General features: G+C 39.0%; 1 protein-coding gene across 1 annotated transcript in view; it reads left to right on the top strand.

Moving 5' to 3' along the window:
• LOC146507221 (tetraspanin-4-like) overlaps positions 1-26,714 on the top strand; it is a 547,388-nt gene that overhangs the window by 413,590 nt on the left and 107,084 nt on the right. The window lies entirely within an intron of this gene.

The following is a 26,714-nucleotide window of genomic DNA, read 5'->3' as shown; positions in this document are numbered from 1 at the left end:
CCTCCATTGCTTTGCTTTGAAACCTCAATAAACACTTTCTTTATGTGTTTATTATCATTTTAAGTGATGTCGACTAAAACACAAAGCTTATTTTGTAATAGATGATTTTCTTGACCAAGGTCGGAAATCATTATTAGAATCAGGAAACCAGTGTAAATCAGAGTATGTTGAGTTGTTATCTAATTAACATGTCTTCTCAGACAGATCCTCCTCCTGCTGGTTATGACAGGTCAAATCAGGTATGAAAACACCAACATGGCAATGCTGAAATCATTCAATTCGAGGCTATCATTAACTAATGGATGATGTTGTGTCTCTCTGACTATGTACATCTTTTATAAACAGTCTATGGCTAAAACTTAAACCCAAGTCAAAAAGTAAAAATCAAACTCTGAAGTAACATCATGTTCAAGAAAAGAATAACAAAATGTACTGCATACAGAAGTTTAACCATTGATCATTAGCTTAAGCTTACCTCTTAATGTCAAGCCTAATAAGGCTTAAGAACTTTACGAAAAATCCTGTTTCAGAAAAAAATAAATAAATAACAAGAGTGACCAAAAGCCTCATGGACTCCAGAAACCAGAGTGTACCATTACAATGTTTGCATCCTGACCTGTAAAGATTACATGAAATATCCATGGCTCTATATCCCGAGCAAACTACATAGCAAATTACAATGTGACAAATATATTCCACCAGTATCAGGACAGTAAGACATTACGTTAACAAATGATTTCTCTTTGTTTTCTTCTTATGGTTCTCTAAAACAGTCAGGTAGGTTTAAACACCTGCCACTTTAATTAAGCAATTGTTCTGCTTTGGAATAGCTGTAAACACTCATTTTCTGACATATGATAATTCTAGTAGAAATGGATGATAATTAGCGTTTTTATTTCACTTCCAATAATGGGTAATGTTTTTTAGAAGACGACATTTATTGTGTAATTGTAACTAATTTTACTACAAAAAGATTATTATTGATTGGTGTATATCTCTGAGCAACCACATAATGATACAACATAACAACCCTGACAGCTTAATTATGAAAGAAAATTCCCTTAAAATGCATTTAAACAATGGTTTCCTTCCATGCCTAGCTCGTTTTTAGATATCTGAACTGTCACGTCTTTTTTTCAGCAGTTTAAATATTTTTAATGGCTGTTTCCCTTGTTAAAAATGACTAAGGATAGTAAATTGAAGGTTAGCAAACGGGGCAAGAAAAAAAGAAAGAAAACTTATGTGGTAACTAGTGTGGATAATATCGATTGATGTAGCCATTCAGGTCAGCTAAAAGCTGCACCAATTATTATAGTTTTGTGAACAATAGGTCAAACAACCAGGAGTAATGTGAAAAGAGTTCCTGGTGACAAACTTACATGGCTGCCATTTTTCAAACAGAAGTTGCAGTGACACTGAGGGAGAGGTAGGATGAACAGAAACAGAGCTGGGTAGGGTATTGGTCATTTGGGTGAAATGGACCTTTAAAAAGTCCAGCACTGTAGGTGTATATTTAGGTGGCAAAGTAACAGTTATACCTAAATTATTCAAATGCAAGTCTGCTGTCTTTGTTGCCCATTAACACATTAAGATTCCCTAAACATGTCCACATGTAATATACTATCTTTCTTCAATTCAATTCACTTTTTTTTATTTATATATCACTAAATCACAACAACAGTTGCCTCAAGATGCTTTATAGTGTAAGATAAACCTTTACAACAATAGAGAGAAAATCCCAACAATCAGATGACTCCATATGAGGAAGCACTTGGCAACAGTGGGAAGGAAAAACTCCCTTTTAAACAGGAAAAAACCTCCAGTGGAGCCAGGTTAAAGGAGGGGCAGCCATCTGTGAGGAGAGGGAGACTGGAAAAAAGAAACAACGTGGAGGAGAGCCAGAGATGAATAATAAATAATGATTAAATGCAAAGTGGTGTACAGCTTGTGGGGATAGGTTAATTGGATAATCCAAATTGCCACTAGGTGTGAATGTGCGAGTGAATGTGAGTGCGAATGGTTGTCTGTCCCTGTGTGTTAGCCCTCACTCTATGACAGCTGGGATAGGCTCCAGCGCCCCCTGCGACCCTGAAAAGGATAAGCGGAAGCGAATGGATGGATGGATGGATGGGTGTACAGACACACAAAGACTGAAAAAAGAGTGAGTGAGTGAAGAAGAAACGCTTTCTGCAGTGGGCTTCAGGGTCACCTAATCGCTATATGAATAAAATTGAATTAAACTAAATTGAATGAAATATTCTAAATGGTAAATGGCCTGTATTTGTATAGCGCCTTTACAAGTCCCGCCTAGGGACCCCAAAGCGCTTTACACACCCAGTCATCCACCCATTCACACACTGGTGGAGGCAAGCTACAGTTGTAGCCACAGCTGCCCTTGGGCAGACTGACAGAAGCGAGGCTGCCATATCGCGCCATCGGCCCTTCTGGCCAACACCAGTAGGCGGTAGGTGAAGTGTCTTGCCCAAGGACACAAAAACCGAGACTGTCCGAGCCGGGGCTCGAACCAGCAACCTTCCGGTTACAAGGCGAACTCCCAACTCTTGAGCCACGATCGCCCCCGATGCTGTTTGTATTATTTTATATCATATACATATGAAAGATATCAAGGTCATGACTATAATACTGATAATAACCACTGCAAATACTGACTTTGAATTTAAGGTGGACAACTAAGGGAAACCGGATATGTCAGGCCTCCTGGGATGATTAACTCTCACCTGTGTGTAATTGTGTGATCAACTGTTTCCTGCTTCCAGGTGAATAAGCCTTGATTCCTTAAGCAGAGTAGAAAACTTGTATATAATAGCCAGTAAATTTACAAAAACAAAATAAGCAACCATGAAACTTGACATTATATAACCTATTTAGCCAATATCTGCCTGTTTATGTTCATTACAGACTATAGACTGAAATGACCCTTACCATCTATAAACTGACCTACTGTGTCTTCAGTAATACACATAGGCTGTTCTGCCTTTGCCTCACAATTAGCATCATAGTCCTATATAAATGAAGTTAATATAGATCAATAATACTAACATTAATTAATGTTGGGCAATGTTATGCCTCACTATTCCAAGCTGCAAAGATTAATAACAAAAAAACTTTAAGAAGCCATTGTAAAATAATTCTTATAGTCATTACTTTTACACTAAGACTGAACTTCAAAGTATTGATTTATCTTGTTGCCATAGATAAGATATGCCGTAAAGGAGCCACACTCAAAAATGTTTTGGGGAAAGTTAGTGTGAAGGCATAAATAACAACTAATTCAGCTCCACTTTGATGGGTCTCCCTCTACATCTGCCTGACATTCACCATGTCCATACTGAGACGCACAGTCTCGTCCTTTCCAAGCTGTCACTGCTGCCTCTGCTCCCAAGGGGCAAATCCACCGCCAAATCATATCATTGCTCTCTTATCAAATGGTCACCAAACTCTTTAAAGCCAACAGTTCAGAACTCTTTCACATAAAACAAAGCGAAATCTAATACGAAGAAGGACAACAATGACAAATCTTCTCTCAGAGTTGTCTGATCAAGATGATTTTGAATATTAATTCTCTTCAAATTTCTGAAGGCAAGCTGTAAGTCATAAGCCCAGTATTTCTTACTTGGCCTTGGTCATGCGGGCAATAATACAAGAACTCATTCAGAACTCTGCTGCCTGTGGTAGAAATAATATTTCATGTACAGTCCTCCTTGGGTTCTACTAAAAGTATAGCAAAGATTAAGTGAAACTTCCACATTCAGTAGCAGTCAAAATTACACAGATATTTGACAGAAATGATTAAACAAAGCACTGCAACATCGATAATAGTCTGTGGTGACATTTACTCTGACAACGTACTTCTGAAATCTAGAGTTTGTTTTTTCTTTGATATTCCAGTCTGTAGTGTCATCCTGCCAAGATCTAAAGAGCTTTCTAAGGTCTTTAGAAAAAGGTTGCGAATGTCAGTGAGTCTGGAAAAAGATTTACCTTCATGGGAGGTGTGCCAGGAAAAATATTACAGCCAATAAACAGATGGCATAAACATGTGTGTAAGCACAAAAGCAGCAGAGTATATATGCATTGGATGTAGTAAAATTATAAACCCATCCTTTCTAATGAATGTCAATCAGAATTTGGTGTACATGCATGAGACTGAGCCACTCAATCCTTGCCTTTCAAATGGATGTACTGTAGCTGTACTCACATATCAGGCTATTCTAAAAAAATATGTGTGTGCACATGGTCGGATAGATGCATAAGGTGTGCACATTTTCACATAGTTTTTTTCTTCACAAATAGAGTTGCAGAGCGACAACTCACTCTTTTTTTTAGAACATTTCTCACTCTCAGTTTGTCACCCCTTCTCATCATATTTTAACAGAAGACGTGCCCTTAAAGCGTTATTACCTAGACCCTTTCGTTTCGATTTCCAATATGAAGGAATGAGGAATCGGGCTTTTCTGTCTGGGTTTGGTGAGTAGTGTGGAGACCAGTATTTGTCTGACTGCTTTGTGACAAGGGTAAAGTTTGGTGTAGGGGTGGGATTATGGTGAGTTGTTTTTCAGGAGTTGGGCTCAGCCACTTAGTTTCAGTGAAAGGAACTCTTAGTTCTTCAGTATACCAAGATATTTTTGACAATTTCATGCTCCCAACATTATGGGAAAAGTTTGGAGATGACCTCATTCCTGGTGCAATATGACTATGTACCAGTGCACAAAGCAAGGTCCATGGACGAACGGGTTTGGTGTGGAAGAACTTGGCTTGGCCTTCACAGAGTCCTGACCTCAACCATATAGAACACATGAATTAGAATGGAAACTGCAAGCCAGGCCTTCTTATCGTATTCTTTTCAGGATTGTGGGTGTGGCTGGAGCCTATCCCAGCAGCAGTCGCAGGCCTAAAAGACAGAAACAGATAACATTCCCACATAGGGCCAATTTAGAATCGGTAAGTAACCTAACTCAACAATCTGCATGTCTATGGAAGGAAGCTGAAGTACCCAGACAGACACTTAGAGAACATGCAAACTCCACACAGAAAGGTGGAATTGAACTCACAATGAAGACATCACAAGGTTAATTTTGCTTTAAATATTATTTATTTTCTATCACTGTAGGACATTAGGAAACTTTTAAAATTTATTTTAGATAAATTACATATAATTAATAATAAAGCCTCCTGTTGTACTTTCTTTATTCATCTCTTTTTTACGTTTATCAACCACTACTATATTTAATTATGAGTAATTATTTAACTCTGGCTTTTTCTCCCATCATGTGTCTTTTAGTCCTGTTTCTCTGTGCTCTCTTCTCTTTCCCTTCGCCCCCATGTCTGCCGCTTCCTTGAGCGTGGTTCTCCTGGAGGTTTTTCTAACTGTTAAAATTGAGTTTTTACTTTCCATTGTTCCCAAGTCCTTGCTTATACAGAGTTGTGTGATTGTTGGATTTCTTTCTCTAATATTGTATGGTCTTTACCTTACAATATAAGAGCTCATTGTTGTGAAATGGGGCTATATAAATAATAATAAAAAAAAATCTTTTATACTCTATTATTTATTTTTTATAGATTCACACACATTCACTGGAAAGAGGTAAGAACCTCACAAGAAATACAGCACTGTCTCAAAGAAATGTTCAAATGAGATTTGTGACTTGAACACAAATCCAATGTGGTACAAAGTATGAAATGGGTATTCAACTGTTTCTCTACACTATGTATACAGCTGGTGCCATCTGAGAGAAATATTTATGGCCTGGGAGTTGGTAACAAGGGTCACTCTATTTAATCTGCTTCTTAGATGCAACATTTTTGATTGCTCTTACTGGGATCATATATTTTTTACACTAAAGTAGGCCATTGCATTCATGATATCAGTGTGTTTCTTCATTTGTTGTGATAAGTCACTACACTGGAGAAACCACTGGGGTCTTCCATTATGGTTTGTGGTGTCACCTGCCTCTGTGGAAACGTGCTTTTGGCACAATTTGAATAGGGAAATTATCTTGACATTACTGAATCCTCTGACCATTTATTTCAATGACATCCTTGTCTTTTGAGCCTTGGGCTGCATTTGTTGGCCCGTCTTGTTGTGTAACACTGATTGCCTGGTTATCACGTAACTTTCTTACTTTAAATGAAAAGAAGACAGAAATTATCGTTTTTGATAGAAATATGCCTCTGGGACAACTGACTGGCACACTCGGGCCTGTTGCTAATCACCTCACTGATGCTGCTAGGAATCTTGGAGTTTTCATGGATAGTTCCTTCAAACTAGATAAACAGGTTTCTACTGTGGTAAAAACCAGCTTTCACCAACTACGCCTAATTTCTAAGGCTAAACCTTATATACCATGCAAAGATCTGGAGAAACTCATTCATGCTTTCATCACTTCAAGACTGGATTATTGTAATTCTCTCTACTTGGGCCTACAATCTACTCTTCTTCAGCGATTGCAGCTGGTCCAAAATGCCGCAGCACGTCTCTTGACCGGCACTAGAAAGTATGATTCTATCACCCCTGTTCTGGCCAACTTACATTGGCTTTCTATTAAATATCGAATTGATTTTAAAATGTTATTGTTTATTTATAAAATCCTAAACAATATGGCACCTGACTACCTAGCTAATCTCCTCTGTCTGTATAGCCCTCAGAGAGCACTAAGATCATTGGGCCAACTGCTCTTAGTGCAACCTAGGTCTCGGCTGAAGACCAGAGGAGACCGTGCCTTTGCCATTGCCGCACCCAAGTTATGGAATACTCTTCCTCTTCATATTTGCGCATCAGATTCCATTCAGTCTTTTAAATCACGTCTAAAAATGTATTTGTTTAACCTGGCATTCAAGGCTAATTAGGGTAATTTACATCTGGCTTTGCATTTAGATTATGTAATTATTTTATATTTTATTTATATCTGTAATTTATATTTTATATTGTGATTTTTTTATCTGTATTATGATTTTACTGGAAAGCACTTTGGTGTACTTCGGTCTTTAAAATGTGCTATTTTGATTCTGATTGATTGATTGATTGATTGATTGATTGATTGATTGATTGATTGATTGATTGATTGATTGATTGATTGATTGACTGATTTTTGCTAACATTTTTGGTGGTACTTTTCTTTTTTTTTCTCCTAACACATTACCACATGTGCTGCTGCTAACTGCTCTGCTTTTTCTCTATGCTGTGTGTGCGTCAGCCTAACTGGACAAGCATCTAACTCTATACTAGTTCCATGACTAGTTTGCCTGGGTGCTATTTTTTATTATCACTGGCCTTTCATGGTGTCTGTAAAAACATGGATGGACTGAGTTCTATCAACTTTATGTTAACTGTGGCTCTTTTTTTTTTATCAAGGAAATCATTTTTTCCTAATTATTGTTCATATTGTATCGTCCTGCCTTAGGCCACAACAGCTCGTGGCACAGAAAAACAACCAGATAGGTTTTTTAGTGAAGCTTCCTGTACTACCTGTGAAATGTTGTAGTCTGCTGTAGTTGTAACTGGCGTTATTTACACTGCTGTTGAACAAATCATTGAAAAGCAAATTTCCCTTCAAGCATATCACCTTTCTATGTAGACACTGTATACCCCTTACTTAGCTCTGTTTCTTTTCTTTATGTTTCTTCTTCAGAATTTCCTGATAACTAGCATTCTCTCGATCATAAGGTATGACAAGCTCCAAAGGTGAGGGGACTCGACAGTAAAATCTTAGTTACTTTGATCCTGCTTTCTGAGTGCCGACTACCTGCATAGAAACCATTTCAGCCAAGTGACTTCATAGAAAGTAAAACAATGGTGGCACTGACAGCTTTATTTGGAACGACTGAGTCTTTGTTATTTGCCTTAAGGGGCTTTACAATTTGCCAAGCATATAACAGCCTTTCTTCTCAAATCATCCCTTTGGATACAGAAAAACACCCAAAAAAATGTTAACGGAAAAAAGGAAATCTCGGGAGAAGCAGTTGGGGAACGTATTAAATGAAAAAAAAAAAGAAGTAAAAATACACATTTGTTTGTTCACATGTATGTATATGCACTGCTCCAAAAATTAACAGCATGCTTAAATCACACATTGGATCTTGAGTAACAAAATATTCAGTTTGAAAATCTCTGCTCTTATAAATCTCTTATGAATCTCCTGAGAATAAAATGACAGTCAACTTCAAATATAAATCATAGGCTGATCTAACTTTGGTCACAATGTGGCTCAGTGGTGTGTGTGGACCTCATGTACCTGTTTGCATACCCAAAGAAATTTGGGCATACTCCTTAGGAGAATGTGCCCTGGGGGTCTCCTCTGTGACGAGAACAGGATCTCCCAGTTCTGGTGTTCTCTTTTACGAATGCGAGTGGAGCTCTATGGTCTTGGGCTATGACTAGTGATCCAACTAAAGGATTTTGGGATCTTGTACCATGCTCATGGAGTCTGTTTCCAACAGTTTGGTTACAAGAATGCACAAGAACAGGCAGGTGAAGGCCAGTTTGGAAGTTTTCGGCAGTGCTCCTTCTGTTCTTCCGCATTCCATTATTTAATTATTACTACACCCTTCTACAGCCCTGGCCAGGTCTTCTCATGTAATGGCTTGTCTCCTGGTAGCTTTTTCACACTCTTGAGACTGTGCTGGGAGACAAAATAAACCTTATTGTGGTGACATGTATGGAAACACCTAGCAACAACAAATGGATGTGCTTCAGTGATTTAACATCATAATAAATGAGTTTCCTTTTGCTAACCACCTTGGCTAACATGTGTGATTGACTGAGAGAAGATGAAGTGTGAAAAGGTTGTTGGTGGCTCCTTTAGTGTATAAGCAAGGAAAAGTGTGACAATGATGGAGAGGGGATGGCAGTTCTGACCATGTCTGGTCCAGTAAAACAGGCAAGTTGACCAAGTGAAGACTCAGATGGTGGCACTTTCAGATTAGAATCTATAAGCATCACATCATCTGCTTGCCTTTCTGTGAAACTTACTGCATGCCACCAGTACATGCTCCATCCATTTGCTTATCCTTTTCAGGGTTGCAGGGGGTGCTGGAGCCTATCCCAGCGGTCATAGGGCAAGAGGCAGGGTACACCATTTAGACTGATCAATTAACCTATCCCCACTAAGTGCATGTCGTAGACTGCGGGGGGAAGCCAGAGTACCCAGGAAGAAGACGAACACAGAAAGACACTGGCCTGATGGTAGACTTGAACTCAGGACATTCTTGCTGTGTGGCAACAGTGCTAACCGCCATGCCACCCTACTACCGTTGTCCTCATTACCTATTAGCAGTCTAAATGATTTGAGATCATTTAGACTAACTCTAACCACTTACATAAGCTGTATGTGGACATAAAGCCATACATTGCATAATATGCTATGAATTGTATGAAACATTTGTAGTAATTTGGAAGTGTTCCGACCTTTGGGGGTGGTAGGTTTGATAAAAGAAGTTCCTGTTTTCTATGGCTCTTACACTCTTACATAACTAAATGCTGAAGTTGGGGAGTGATAAAATATCGACTTCTTCTATAGTTTAGTAATGAATCAAAATGTACCCTATGCTTTCCTTATCTGAGGACACATATACTGTTTGTTGGTACTAAACAGCTTTCCCAGCTAATGAGTTTCTCCCAGATCACCACTGAAGTCGCCCTCACCTCTTGTTCCTGTAGAACTTCCTGACATTAAGAAAGCTAATTCCCAGACACTTGTGCCCTCAATTTCAAACTAGCACCAAATCCTCTTAATAGATTACGCACCATCAATCAGCATACACAAAAGCAAGTGAGGGAGTAAGCTCAATACCCATGACTAAGCTTATTTGCCCTGGTGGTGATATGACAGCAACCATCGGAGAAAGGGATGTTGAGATGCACTTTTCCACCACATTACATCTCATCCACAACAGCAGACAAGGCTAATGAAATAGGATATGGAGAGTTCCCCTCAAACAGCCTTGCCTGTGACAATTGCCATATGGGACCTTTAAAAAGCTGCATCTCAGATAATCCAGAGGGGCTGTCATTTCGCTTCAGTTTCATTTTCAGTGTCGCAGAGGCAACCTATAGCCAATTAGTCCAGCGGTCATCAGTGGAAGAGGAGATGGAGCTGCGGTCACTGCCGGTCCTCAGATGGCTGACCTTGGGAGCAGCAGACTTTCCCTGCATGCATCTGGGTCTATAGAGGAAGTGGAGCTTAAAAGCATCCTCCCTGCTACACCTCCTGCCCCAAATTAGATAGAAGCCACTAGATAGCACATAGCATCAAATCTGGATCACTCCTGCCCCCTACTGGCAAGAAACCGGTAATACCAGAGACCAACAGCAGCAGCACAAGGTGATGATTAAATGTTGCACTGATGGCTTAAAAGACAGGACTCTGGAAAAGGTGGAAAGTTGCAGAGACTTGGCTCACAGCACAACACATGACATGACAAATGCTGAAAGTCCTGTGAACAAGCACTTTGAGTGAACTATACTTCGGAACACATGAGTACAAACTGACTTCTTTCAAAGTCACCTAAAGAATCTCTAGAAGTTAGGAGACTGAACGGTTTTAGAAACTGTTCCTGACTTTCAAAACTAGGCCACTCCTGATTGGGGAAATTTCACAAAGGACGCACAGCAGCTTCTTCAATTCACACCCTTTGTAGTGAGCTTAGGAATTATGAGTTTTCCAGGGGAAAAAAGGGGATTTGTATGCTGAAGGAGCCACTGGAATGACAGCCGCTATAAATGAAAAAAAGAAAAAAAAAAAAAAAGACTCACAGAGTAACAGTAAGCCATTATAGAAATGTCAGGTCACTTCTTTTGCCTCTCATGTAACGCTTCTTAGCTGCACTATGTTAAATGTAATCCATTTACTGTGCGGACATACTGTAATTATAATAATAACAAAATAATCAGGAAATTAAATTCCATCCCAGTCAGTCATTATTATGTCTTTGACAATTACACAGTGAGCTGAGAGGGAGAAATGCAATGTGTCATTCTTTGAAAGGTCTGTGCCGATTTTACAGTTTTCACCACGAAAGCACAACGGACTCTGCTTCTGAGCATATTAAATAAAATACAATCTAGATAAAAACATTATCTACATCAGCCACAAACACACTTACAGTTTATCAGTGATCCCTTCATGTTAAATTTGTATTAGTTTTCTTTTTTTCCTTCAAATGAGGATGATGTGTGGTTGGCAAAAAAGTGTTTTCAGCACAAATACAAACTGTTACAGGCGGAATGAACCCTGGCAGATGCTCCTGGTTGGTTCATCTGCTCTCTATCACCATATAATGGAACCTGGAAGGCAGTCAACACATCATATCGTACCATGTGATTGAGCTCCAGCCAACGGTGAGCCAGTTGTAATGCCAGTATCATTACTTTTACCCAAACTGTAGCATTATCATCAAGGGCTCCATCATGCCTCCATATGTTTTAATCAGCCTGTCCAATTACTATCACAAAGTCCACCCCCGAGGTGCATCTGAGCTAGATGTGGCTCATACCATTTTTTAATGACATATGACTTGACATATGTTAGGTCTGAATTGAAAAAAAAAAAAAAAGCAAGAACAGCAGGGTATTTTCCCTGTTTTTCTGTTATCTATCTGTAGATCGACAGAAAAAATCAAAATGTTTGTAACACTTTAAGAAAAAAAAATAGGGGGATCTCTGGGAGTCCTCGTTGTCATATTTTTTTATTTCACGATGTGTTGAATCTTTTAGGTGGTGAAAAGTCTTGACAGCTGGCCGGTCGGTTCAGACCAAGGACTCCTCTACTATGAAGTTGTGCTGTTGTAAGAGCTGAAGAGTGTGGTTTAACATTACCTTGCTGAAATATACAGGGCCTTGCCTTAAAAAGATGTTGTCTGGATAGGAGCATAAGTTGCTGTATGTGCAACATATGTTTTCATGTTACACCAGCCAGTGTAACCTTTCAAATCACTGAAAACAAACAAAGTTTCTTAAGCCAGTTGAAGTAGAAATATCTCATCTTAAAATATTTAAACACATCCATAATTGCAGTGCTGCTCACTGGCCATGATAATTTCAGTTAAATTCTGTAGAGAGGGATTAAAAACATAATCCGTAAACCCAATAACTGCATCTGAAGCCTGCCATTGAGTCCCAGGTAAACTCCTTCAGACGTGTTGTAAGTGAGTAACTGTGCAAAAAATTTCCTCACTCTGATCAAACAGAAAACTTGGTTGTTATTCCCACTTGCTGCCAACCAGCTGGTTTCATTCCAGAGCATTACTTCATACGTCAGGTCTGTGCATATTACTGTAAATCTCATGTAGGAACCTTGTTTTTATTTTGTTTTGAAAGATCTGTGTTCAAAGTCTTTTTTTTTCCAATAAAGACTTTTGGAAAAGGGTAAACCGCTTTGTTTTAACGACTTTGAGAGGTTGTCCATGCTTTTCTTGCATCCAGACTGGATTACAGCAGATGGCTGAAAATACTGCCAATAGACTCTTGACTCTTACATGTACAGAAACATATTTCACCTACCTCAGCATCACTCCACCAGCTAAACAGAGAAGATGTATTGCTGGACCACGGAGGAGGACGGTAGGACACCTGTAGAACTTCAATGATCAACACATTTTGACTTTTGGCTTTCATCAGGTGATGTATATACTACAACTTTAACATGGAGCCACATTTGCAATGTAGGATTATTCATAGAGCTTTTGGTTACATATATGTTCTTGCAGAGGCTTGCTTCTTCTTTTTCCCATACAGCTTGTTCAGGAAAGTCGAACAACAGTTGGCAGACTCTTACTAGCTATAATGATTTAACAAAGAACATAAATCAGATCTTGTTTTAAAAAAAAAAAAAATACTAGCTGTTTATCTTCATAACTTACAATCAGATGTCTCAGGACTGATGAGGAATTAGACCTCACAGGGTCAAATAAAACCAGAATATCTGGATATCAATAAATGTATTAAAAGTTCATACTAGAGAGTAATCTACAGCACGGGAACAACTCCCCTTCCATCTTAGATTGTTTACCTCACCATGTGTCTTTATAACACTATAAATTACTTCTAATTGTGTTCCCTCATTGTTTGTTCATTCCTTTTACTAAAGAGTTTTTAAGTCTATCATAAATAAAAGTAAGATTATTATTATTATTATTATTATTATTATTATTATTATTATTATTATTATTATTATTATTATACGATTATTATAAACTAGGATTATTTTCTAATGGCATCCTAGTATAAAAGCCATCTCAGTCACAGCGTAAATTATATTTGATGACACCCCTGTACACACACTCTCGTGTCAAAATCCAGCATATTTTGACTCATAATTAAGCAAAAATCATTAGACCAAAAAATTTACAACACTGAGGAGACGGTAAGCGGAGTCAAAGAGCCACCAGTTAAACATACTGCTGCTCACATCACAGACAGGTTGATGCTTTTATAGAGCCTGGCTGCTTGTCAGAGACTATCGAGCTGTTATCAAGATCTCTTTTGCTGTGCAGAATGAGAAGAGCAAAAGAATTTAAACTGTGTGCAATCACAGTCTGACTGACACTGAGAAAATAAATACACAGATGGACAATTTATGTTTTCCAATCAACACTAAGTAAATAGAATCGTCTAAACGCTATTGAGCGGCTGCTACCAAATCATATCATTGCCATTACAAGTGAGAAAAATGTTGACTCAAAAAGTGAGCTTACAAAAGAAGCAAAAACGAACAAATGCCATTTCAACAACCAGGACTGCTTCACAAATACTGTACACAGCCACTTCCTGAATCACTGTTTAGTTCACTTCAGTTTTACTTATGAAGCGTATGTTCACAGCAGTCACCTTAGTGTGCTTGATATTGTAAGGTAAGTCCCTGCATTATCAGAGAGAAAACCCCAACCTGTATGAGAGAACACTTGGCAACACTGGGAAAGAAGAACTCTCTTTAATAAGGTTATATTATAATTTCAGGACCATGGACAGCACAGTGTGATCTCATGAGCTGTGCTGTAACACAAAAGTTCTTTTAGTAGTCCCAAGCCCTCCAAAGGCCTATCTCCCCTCACCACACTCCCTGCCGGTAACTGATGCCCTCAGGGGTCGGTGCGTTGGTGGTTCTTGGTGTCCGGGGCTGGACGCTCAGGTATGTACCAGCTCACTCCCGGTGACTACTTGGCGGGGCCTGGTGCCTGTTGCTCGGTCAGGCCTCTCCCGGGGCAAAGGGGGCCCTCGGGCCTCGGGCCTCTGGGCCTGCGGCTCGGTTCACTCTGGCACAGCTGGCTGCCGGCAGAGCCGGCGGGCACGCCACTGCAGCCCCCTCTGGCTTCTGCTCTGTGGCTACTGGGTGACCCCTCATCTGGGGCTCTCCTCAGCTCTTCCCAGGAGGGTGGCACGGATGCCCCTCCGGTGGTCCTCCTTGGGCTCTCGCACTCTGGGACCTCTGGATGTCTGGAGCCTGGATATCCTCCATGCCTGCTTCATGCCCTGGGGGACAGGGCTATGGCTCTCTACATCCTCTTGCAGACCATTACATGGGGAAACCTTTTGAATACAAGCACGGTGATCCACACAGGTGTGCACACGGGTGTTCACTGTTCATAGACATAAACTACACCTTTATTGGCTGCTATTTCCAAGCACATTGTGCGCTGTCGGTCCTACGTGCTGCACAACAACATTCAATATTTAGTATTTACTGCTGTTTACACTTAGCTAGATTAACGTGATGGTGTTGTGTTTAATATGTTGCTCTTGGTTTTTTTTTTGCTTGTTTTCTCTTCTTTTTCTCTCAACAGGTGATCCAGGAGATTTTTTTTCTCTTCTTTCTCTTTTTAAGTGCCCTTTCTCACTGTCCCTCTTCCCTTCTGTTTTTCTTTTCCTTGATCTTTCTTTCTCCCTTTCCTATCCCTCAGTCATGTCTGTCCCGTCTGTAACAACAGAAAATAAAATAAAATAAAATAAATAATAACAACAAAGGTTGATCAAATGGACCAATACGGCAAGGCCGTGATGATCCATTTGGCAAAGTAAATCCATTGGGTATCCATGTTGGTCCTCAGACAACAATTCTGACGGCTAAAGAACCAAATGGGACAGGCAAAAAAAAAGAAAAAAAGAAGTTATTTTAGTAGTGGATTAACACAAATTACACTGTATAAAGAATAAATCCCATTTGTGTTAAATGTCTGCCTTCTACTTCTCTTTGTTTTGAAAACAAACACACACATCAATAAAACCAATAATAATTTGTTTGTTTGTTTTTAAAGTTTATTAATGTAAATGCACTGTCCGAACAAAAACAAAGACCTCCTTCATGATATTAGAACAAATCAAATCATTAAAATAAAAAAAATGAGCTGCTTTTAAGACTTCCTGTCTCTGACATCCATAAATTATTAGTTTAGTTTAGTTTAGTTTATTAAGAGCTGCATTAGCTCCTGCAATAGAGTTGCTACTCTTTCATGAACATGAAAGACAAAAAACAAACAAGAAAACAATACAATTAAAAACAACAGCTCTACATTAAACATACAACATTAAACATTAAACGTACGTTAACTGTTACAAATAATCTATAGGATTTACAATAGCTCATTCGTGCTTATTTAAATTATTAATTCTGTCCCTGGCCTCCTCCCTTAAAAAATACAAAAAAATGTTTTGTATTTTTTAAGGCCGGTGAAAAAATACAAAACAAAGGACAAAGACGGACCAAAACGAAACTAAACAGTAACCTAGACTGGGTAAACTAAAACCATGAAAACCTGGAGTTGAGAAACATGAATACCTGGAACATGATACATGGTAAACAAATGACCTGACAACGAATGACAGAAAATTCACACACTTACACAGAGGTCTGATGAGGGAAGCGAAAACACATGGGGAACACAGCTGGGAAGAATAGACCTAATGGCACAAGAGGAAGCAAAACTGTACATGGGTACGAGAGACTATCAAAACAAAAAAAGGAAACGCGCAGACCAGGGAAGAAACAGAAATAGGAACAGGAACAGGGGACAAAAACAATTACATTGTTGAGAGAGAGAGAGAAGGACACAGAGAACATAAATGAATGCACATGACAGACAGGGGTGTTGGGTCTGTGTTTCCACAAGCCCTGCTAATTCCAGAGACTTATTCATCATGAAGAAAACAAGAGTCAGCAATCGATCGATTACTTGAGCAAGGGAGGCCTCGTCTGTGTCCACCACGGAAATGACCCCAAATCTGGCCTCCTCCTGCTGCCTTTTATTGAGAGACAGTTCACACAAAACACATCACAGCAAAGCAACGCCCACATGGTTCTAAGGCAAGACATTGTATGTATATGTGTGAACTTCTGTAAGAATGTGTGTGTGTGTGTGTTACCTCCTGCTGACCAAAGGGTCATAAAAGCAGGAGCAACATCACAAGAAACAGATCTTCCAGATAGGATGTATCTGCAATAAAACACTACAGCCCCCCACCCAGAACCTCGAGAATCTGGGGGGAAGGACAGTGGAATTCCTTTCAGAGTTGGCAAGCATAAAAATGACAACATTTAACAATTCACTCTAACAAGGGGAGACATGAAACGAAAAACAAGGAGAAGAGCACGTAAACTGAAAAGCAAGACAAGGCATAATGAGTGGGGGACTCTAGGACACAAAGGGAACCTAATAGAGAACAAACTATAAACTGCAAAGACAAGGAAACTGTAAAACTTGAAATTAAACCATCTTTATAATATGAAACTCACAAATAACACTAAACTCAAAATGCTGGACCAAATGACCCAGAATCATGACACCCTCTGATATACTCATTTCTAATACTCTTCATTCTGGTCACTCCTAGGAAAAATCTTAGCTCTGGCACCTCCCGCTCCATCTCCTGCCTTTAGGTTAGTGCTACTATCTCCAAATTATACAACATAGCTGCTGTCTTTCTGTCACAAATCATCACTGATGGTCATTTGCACCCACTCGACCTTGCTTGCACTCTCTTCCTCACCTCTCATGGACACTGTATGTTGCTTTGGATTGTTCGTGCCATTAAACTCGCCTACCAACACTATTTTCCTGCATGTTCACCTTTTCCTCTGTCTCTCTCTCATTCATACACATGTATTCTGTCTTGCTTCTGACTTTCATTCCACTTCTTTCCACTGCATACCTTCACTTCTCCAGGCTCTCTCCTATCACTACACAGATCACAATGCCATCTGCAAACATCATAGTCCATGGAGTTCAGAGTCCATCCCTAGTGCCATACTACCTGTACCTTGAATCCATCTGTCACTCCTACCACACACCTCACCACTGTCTCCCTGTGCTCATACATGTCCGCCACCACCCTCACATACTACTCTGCCACCCCTGATCTTCCTATGCAGCACCAAAGTTCCTCTCTTGGCACCTTATAATATGCTTTTTCTAGATCAATAAAGACACGGTGCAACTCTTTCTGAAAACCTGAGATTTGCAAAGCCTGGGTGTGCCAATTTTTTTAAATGTTATTGAAATTTTATACAGAAGAGATACTACTTACTATGCCATGCTGTTTAGAAAACTTTGATGGTGTCACTTCCTCGTAAATGATGGCAGGACTAAGCCGTTATATTATGGAAGCTGGGAAGAATTTGAATTAATGATTGAAAATCTATAATGCATGCAAAAGAGGCATATTAAATCAGTATAACCAAATCTCCAGCAATATTTCACACTGTACTCAAAAAGAATGATGTTAATGCAATTGCAATGGGGAAAGACAAAATTTCTAATAGTCCAGGGATCAACATGGGACGAGTTGGGAACAAAGTACAGCACTGAGTATTTTTTCTGTTTGTCTAAAGCACTTTCAGGCAACTGTTGTTGTGATTTGGCGCTATATAAATAAAACTGAAATTAAAATTGAATTTTCACAGCCATTCATTTTTTAGCAAACCACCAGGGAATCCCATATAGAAAAGAAATAGAAAAAACTTATAAAAGACTTGCACAAGATGTGGCCTACTTCATATAGTGAATCATATAAGGCTTATATGATTTACTCATGAAAGTGGCCACTTTCTCATTACTTTCATATATTGTTTTAGTAAGTATCCAAAACATACAAGTTTCATTTATATAATTTTTCAAGGGATCTTATATCTGTTTTCACTCTTGTATGCTTTTCATACAAGTTTCACACAAGACAGATACAAAGATTTATATATATCTTTTCCATATGGGATGGCTTACAGTTAGTGTTGAGTTTGGTTTGGTTTAAGCCACATGGTAAATAGGCAAATATTCAGAATGTATAGGATGTTACCTTTCTAATCAAGTCTGATACTCTTTGACATTTGTTTGCTGTTACAAGGGTTAGGGTGGACACTATCAAACCCAAACCTTGGTTAGCACCAAACCCACTGGAGTGAAGTCTTAGCACAGACATAAAGTCAGGACGTAAAACAAAATCAACTTTTGTCATTATTATAGTTTACGAGACAGGGGAAGCGGAACTGAACAGAACGAACATGGAAGCATGAGAGGGAGGACGGGAGAGAGACATGATGACACGAAGGGAGACATAACATGACACAGAGACCAGTGTTGGGACGGTTACTTTTAAAGTGTATTCCACTACAGATTACAGAATATGTGCCCCAAAATGTATTTTGTAACATATTCCGTTACGTTACTCGATGAGAGTAATGTATTCTGAATACTTTAGATTACTTAATATTAGAGATGGACCGATCCGATATTACGTATCGGTATCGGTCCGATACTGACCCAAATTACTGGATCGGATATCGGTGAGAAATAAAAAATGTAATCCGATCCATTAAATATCAAAAAAGCACCTCACAAAACTTGCTACAAGGCGTAACTCGGCTCATAACCGTAGCACGTCGCAGCAATATGCATCACGTGATAGAGAGGCTGTGTGTATTTGTAGCCTCACTAGCAAACCAGCATTTCATCTCCGAGGAAGTTATCCCAGAGAGAAGTAAAGCAAGTGTGTAAGTTCATCTCTGAATGTCTGTAAAGCATTCCCATGTTAAGCTTAACAACAGATATTAGGAGCGACTGCCTCTCTCTCTCTCTCTCTCTCTCTCCTTTTGCTACTTCAATCGTGAAACTGCTTAATGATCAGCTGATCGGCTTTTCTGTCGCGAGTCCGTCTCTCTTCTTAGTTTTTGGCCCACTTCTCACCAGAAAGAGGAAACCAGCGGCTGAACAACAGCAGCACGTTTAAGCTTGATAAGCTGTTGTTATAATTTATTTAATATTACTTTCTACACCAGGATCTTTTTCCACGCAGCTGACGGCTGGTAACTGTGCAGGGGCGGATCTAGCAAAGTTTAGCCAGGGGGGCCGATAGGGCATGAACAGGGAAAAGGGGGCACAAAGACATACTTTTCTTTCTTATTCTCATTTAAAATGTCTAGCTTTTAATAAATAATTATCTGACTCTTACACCCAAAGTTTTAATCTGATGTAAAATCTATAGAAGTCCATTACTGTATATAGTAACTGTTAAGTCTAATATACCCTAGTAAGCTATAGTACCTTTTCCTTTGGGAAGATACCATCTGTGCAGTCTGCAATTCTGTTGAAGAAAGATGTTGAATCTATTTAATTATTCTTGAAAAATAATTTATTTCTGTGCATTTTCCCCCCTGCATCAAATTAAATTTGATTACATCGATTAAGCATCATGAGGTGGAGGGTGGTTTGTTTGTTTTTTGCTGGGAGTTTGCAACCCTATTAGTTAGGTTGCTTAATATTTCTGCTAAGTACTCTTTAAAATACCATAATAGGAAGGATTGAGTAGGTTTAAGTTTATTAGATTGATCAGTGTTGCTGAACTATGAAATATTTTGGGCGCAGTGTATTTTTTTTTTTTTTTTTTACATACAGGTATAACAGAATAGCTTTAGTGTTGTTATTTATTTAAACTTGAGTATAAACTTATACAAAATGCAGCAAGATATTAAAAAAAACGTTTTATTGATTAAAAACACACTATATCGGATTCATATCGGTATCGGCAGATATCCAAATTCATGATATCGGTATCGGTATCGGACATAAAAAAGTGGTATCGTGCCATCTCTACTTAATATATAATCAAGCTTTTTACAACTCCATGAATTTACTATTGCTGTGTGATTTATTACTATTACAGAAGGATACTCGCTATACCAATACCAACTAGATTTTAAAATCTTAATATAAAATGAGTAACAGTAGGGTGGACATTAGGTAAGGCTGCACTTTTTGCAGCGATCTCGTATAGAAAACTATTCTGCGCGTATATAAAACAGGTCCGCGGCTCCGAACCGTAGCAAAGGGACCTCTGGCTAATATGTCAGGTACCGTGTCGGGCTCATAACCGAAAACTAGGTTTACTTTGTTGCCTGGGTCAACTTTGCAAACGAGAGACAGAGAGGGGCTCCTCCAACAGAACGTATTGTATTGGAGGAAAACATGAACACAGTGTACAGTCGAGTCTTAATAGCTTACTTATAACTGGGCTCGTCAGGCACTCTTTTTGGCTGCAGTGGTTATTATTATATTTACATGCTACCATCTCTCATTTCTGGTTGGTGACAACTCTTAATTTTCGACTGTCCTTTTTCTCCCTCCCTGGCGCTCACAGACACATGACGGGTATGGCAGTCCATTCTCCCTGCAGCATGGACTACACTGCCCATGAGGCTACATACTTTAGGGTTATGTCTGTAACACTCTGCCTATTGCCTTCATATTAAATAATTTTTTGAATAATAATTTTTAATAATATTTCTTCACGCCATTATGCGGGCCGCAAGTAGAGGTGACATGGGCCGCGCGATTGAGACACAGGCATTAGAGCCTCTTAATGCGTGTTTTGTTTGAGTTTCCATCGGTCTGGAATTACCAAAAATAAAGAGGGCATAGCCTAACATATGAAACAGGAAAAGACCACCGTGTAATCCATTTATTTCAACAAAGTAACTGTATTCTGAATACCACCTTTTTAAACTGTAACTGTAACGGAATACAGTTACTCATATTTTGTATTTTAAATACGTAATGCCGGTACATGTATTGCATTACTCCCCAACAGAGACTTGGAGGACACAAATGCTCGGGAAAACAAGAAGGTCTAAGGAGATAAACATAGAAACATGGAATGACACATACAAGGAAGGGAACGTGGGCACAGAAAAGGGAGATAAGGCACAAGGAGTAACACACCTAAACACAAAGACATGAGGGGAGAATAAAGGTACAAACGTTAACATTGAATAGACTCAGGATTCCCACTAAGAATAATAAACCATAACACAAAAGGTCATAAAAAACACAAGAAACACAAAATGAAGGTTCAAAAGGACCAAGAACCACAACATGAACCGGACAAAGAGGTTTTGAGCTTGGTGTCCATTCTACATTATCACGCTATGAGTGCATCAAAGGGCACTTGGGATCGTTCTGAGAAGCCCTTCCACATGACATGGGTCTGTCACCTAGAGTTAACATTTAACTAGTTTTAAGGAACAGTGTCAAATAGGTTCTACCTTCGGATCAAACAGAGGCACTGGTCCTCCAGCAGGTGTAATTTAAGTGGAGCCTCTGATGGATACAGAGCTATTCTCTCAGTCACAACAAGAGCAGACAGTTAATTATGAGGCCGAAAAACCCGAAGAAAGAACATCATGGGCAAAGCAAATTAGAATGAAACCTGCATCGTTTGAAAGAAGTCGACTTGAATATCAAGCGCAAGTGTGAACAAAAGATTGAACAGCGTTATTTATTTAAAAGGAAAAAAAATTGGACAGCCTGTCTTTGAGCTCAAGTCAAGTTTGTGCAAGATAAAATCATAACTGATAAGTTATAAAGCTATGCTCAGTGCTGTTTTGCTATAACATGTTAACTCTGAAATTATTTTTGTTATTATTATTAACAAGTTAGATATTAATAATTGCAAAAAATTGGAAAAATGTTTAAGAAGTCATCACAGATTAAGTCACCCTAGCTCAACTCTAACCATATTTTGGAAAAGGCCAAAATATACCTTTTGAGATAAAATGTGAATAGTTTTTTGTTTTGTGTCATGGAGTATGATTATTTTCTTTGTTCCCTGATTTCCAAGACTCAGGAGAACAGTTTAATTAAAACAAAAAGTGCATGGTCTGATTGCCTAGTGTTTGCAGGTCTACGTCAGTTTGGTTTGGTAAATAAAGTAAGTAAAAGTAAACATAAATTTTCTTTGTACCATACCTTTTAACATAAATAACACAAAGTGCTTGAGAACAAAATATTAAAAGCATAAAGACAATGAGTTATGCAAAAGAAAGTTTTTTGTGGGCAGGGAACCTGCTGGGGTTGTAAGTGCACTGGTATATGCTGGGGTTGCCCATACAGAGCTCTGAAAATCCAAACTAGAATATTAAAGTGGAATCCAAAGTTAACTGGGAACCAGCGCAACTGAATTAGTAATTGTGTGACATTTGTGTGCTTAAAAGGTTTAGTCAGTGCTGAAACCGCTGCAGACATTCAAAGGAAACTTTTTTAAGACAAGTAAACAATGAATCACAATAATTCCAACAAAATGAAATGTCCAAATCTAACAACTATTATAAAAATTTTAATCAAATATAAAAGATTTATCATACCATTTGTTACCATCGGTTATTTCATCCGTAGTCACTTCATCATTCGGTTTGCCTTATTTCTGGTCACCAGGTCACTGCAAATCCAGTGTATGTGGCTTTATCTGTGTAGCATACAGTAAGTCAAGACCATCAAAGTGCATATATAAAAAAAATTCTCTCTCTCCCCTGTGGGCAGTCTTTATCCTTCCAGCTCAGGTCCTCTACCAGAGGCCTGGGAGCTTGAGGGCCCTGCGCAGTATCTTTGCTGTTCCTAGGACTGTGCTTTTCTGGACAGAGATCTCAGATGTTGTTCCTGGGATCTGCTAGAGCCACTCGCCTAGCTTGGGGGGCACTGCACTGAGCGCTCCAGTTACTACTGGGACCACTGTAACCTTCACCCTCCACATCCTCTCGAGCTCTTCACTGAGCCCTTGGTACTTCTCCAGCTTCCTGTGTTTCTTCTTCCTGATATTGCTGTTATTCAGTATCACTACTACAGTATCTATCACTGTCCCGTCTTCCTCTGTTTGTCCACCACCACTATGTCAGGTTGGTTAGCCCATCCGTCTGTATCTGGAAGTCCCACAGGATCTCAGCTTGGTCATTCTCGACCACCCTTGGGGGTGTTTCTCAGTTTGACCTCGGGACTTCCAGGCCATATTCGGCACAGGTGTTCCTGTATACTATGCTGGCCACTTGGTTACGGTGTTCCATGTATGCCCTGCCAGCTAGCATTGTGCACCCTGCTGTTATGTGCTGGATTGTCTCAGGGGCATCTTTACACAGCCTGCCCCTGGGGTCTTGTCTGGTGTGATAAATCCCAGACTCTATGGATCTTGTGCTCAGAGCTTGTTACTGTGCTGCCATGATTAGTGCCTCTGTGCTGTCTTTCAGTCCAGCTTTGTCTAGCCACTGGTAGGATTTCTGGATGTCAGCCACTTCATCTATCTGCCGGTGGTACATACCATGCAGGGGCCTGTCCCTCCATGATGGTTCCTTCTCTTTCTTGGGTTTCTGCTGCCTGATGTATTCACTGAGCATGCAGACGTTCATGGCCATCTTACTGAGAGAGATAGATAGTTAAAAAAAAAAAACAGGGATTTTTCCTTCTCCAGTCAGTAAGTGTTGTCTGTACTGCCAGATATGGTGCTATTTTTATTGTCTTTATAAATACTTGTTTGTTTAATGACTTTTGAATGTTTTTAATAATGCCGTACTCTGTTTGTCCAGTATTCAGTTCAAATCAGATGTGACAAGAATGTGCAGCCTTGTACTGTAAAACTTCACTGTGATAATAACCTTTTTTATAGATGCATCTTAAGGGAACCCACATAGTAGTGGGAAAAATTTCCTTTTGATATGGAGATTTTACCAAGACTTAAATTAAGAGATTAATGCTGATTGCATACTCTTTCTCTTTCTTTTTCTTTTAATTTTTATAAAGCATGAAAAACAGTTTCATATTTATTCAAAGACTGATGCTTGGCTTGGGACAGATGCTTTAACAATCAGAATGTAACTAAATAAGTCTCATACATGACACTAAATTATGCTTTGCGACACTTTATATGTACATGTAAAATCTAGCAGGAAGGTTGGCTCTGTGGTTGGCATAAAGCTGGACACTGGTGGCAGTGGCAGAGAAGAGGACATTAAAGAAACTGCTGGACATTATGGACAATGCTGGGCATCCTCTGCATATGGTCATAAACAGCCAGAGGAGTCTGCTCAGAGAACAACTAAACTGTAGTGCTTTTCACTGTGCAATATGTTTTATATTTGACTGTAGACCAATCACTGTGCAATAGATTTACAATAGTTGAAATGTGCAATAGACTTGGGATGTCTACATCTCATCAATGGGTATATTTTACTGGTATTCCTATTTATCCTATTTATCCCTATTTTATTTTTGGTAGTCCAACTCTGTAACATGGAACTTCTGTTGGTGCTGTGCTAGTGGAAACTGAATTTCCTGGAGGAAACCACCCAAGGGATTAATAAAGTTTTATCTAATCTAATCTAATCTAATCTAATATGTGCCTTAAACCTGCATTCTTTTTAAAGGCCAGCAGGGGGCGTTATCTGTGGTTGCACGCACATGGGAAAATGGCTCTCTAACCTCTATAAACACTTTGGCTCTCAGCATCTGCCGCCTGAGAGCCGAGAACAGGAGAGCCGAGCTCGGAGAGACCTCCCCAGTGTTTTTAATCCAGAGGGGTCGGTGTGTTGCTCAGTGCAGGGAATGTTATTTAAAGCTTTAAGCCCATTTTGTAAATTTTGTTCATCTAAAGTGTCAGAAAGAAGGATTACCCAGGATATACTGATGGCCTACCGACTTGTCACTCATAAGACGGTAAGCAATGAGCATGCAGTCTCATAATCAAACTTATTATCATAATCATAATCTCTCCCTCCACCTCTCATTCAGTTTCATAACACCAATGGCAAAAATGTTCATCTTCAGGCTTCAAAATGGAACCACTTGGGTTCTGGCTTTCTCCCACAGTCTTAAGACATGTGGGGTTAGGTTTATTGGTAACTCTAATATGCCTATAGGTGTGAATGTGAGTGTGAATGGTTGTCTGTTTCTGTCTCTCTGTGCTGACCCTGCATCAGACTGGTGATCTGTTTAGGGTGTGCCCCACCTCTAGCCCAGTGGCAGCTGGGGTAGGCTCCAGTCCCCCCACAAGCCTGATAAGGCTAAATAGAAGAGAATGGATGGATGAAAATTATACCGATACCTGTTGCTCTTGACTTCTTGTCTCAATTTTCTGTGTTTTTATGTGGACAGAGATATTTTTCAAAATGAAAGTGGAAAATGCAGACTTCTTACATGTTCTACACTGTTAAAAAAAAACATTTTCAAAAGACGGTAATATTCCGGCAGCTGGGGTGCCAAAATACAACCGTAAAATAACAGAAAATAACTGTCCCATAAAAATATGGTTATTTTCAGTAATGAAAATAGAGTTTGTTGCGCTAATTTTACATGGGATTCTGCCTTTTCCAAGTGCTTTTAGACATTAAATTAGGAACATTTTAACGTGATCAAACAATGAAATTACCTATAAACAAGGTCAATGAATGTGGCAATATGAATCATAATACGTAAATGTACAGAAATATACAGTTAACAGTTGGTTTAAATAATAATGGATTGCATGCCCTGGGACAGACTGACAGAGGCGAGGCTGCCATATCGCACCATCGGCCCCTCACCAGTAGGCGAAGAGTCTTGACCACGGACACATGACCGAGAGTGTCCGAGCCGGGGCTCGAATTAGCAACCTTCTGATCACAAGGCGAACTGCCAACTCTTGAGCCACGATCGCCCTACATAGCCATGATAATAATACTTATGTGATGTAACACAAGCTTTAAGGAATCATGTTAGATACTTTTCCATAGCATTACATTTGAATTCAACAGTTCAATCTTTCAAATAACGGACAAATATTTGTGAAATCATGATACATTTGTGAATGTATTTTAACAATCTAAATATGCATATGTACAGACAGATATATTTAATAATCATGAAAATTATGTTGTATTACATTACAGTGATTTAACGTTAATTTACATTTGAAATGTGAAATCACAGTCTATTTACGTAACTTTAATAATATTCTAGAAGAACAGAACAAAACTGTAAAATGCAGTAAAATACTTTTATATTAGGATTTTTTCCTACAGTGCAGCCATACCCGCAACCTTGTGGTTGTTAGTTCACATTCATTGGCCGATGCTTAGCGTCATGTTATTATGTGTCCCAACATCCAATGGAATGTCACATTGTTTTCATGGCCACACCCTCACCCCAGGTGCAGAGGCCTATTTCTGTTCAGGAATGTTGTGAATACTTTGAGATTTATATTAATTGCAATTCCTACCTCTACATTTATTTTTCAAAATATATAATTAGCACAGCGTGGCCGTGCAATGTTTTATATGTTTGTTTTTAGTTTTTATTCCTATTAATTATATTTCCACTTGTTACCTCTGAATTATTGAATCAGACCTAGATGACATGAAATTTTCAGCAAAATTATAATTCAAATACTCCTTTAATTATTGATTATTCTCATTAATTTTCGA

The sequence above is a fragment of the Neolamprologus multifasciatus genome, chromosome 12, assembly GCF_963576455.1.
Source record: "Neolamprologus multifasciatus chromosome 12, fNeoMul1.2, whole genome shotgun sequence".
NCBI classification, from domain to species: Eukaryota; Metazoa; Chordata; class Actinopteri; order Cichliformes; family Cichlidae; genus Neolamprologus; species Neolamprologus multifasciatus.
This window is presented reverse-complemented; position numbering and strand designations above follow the sequence as displayed.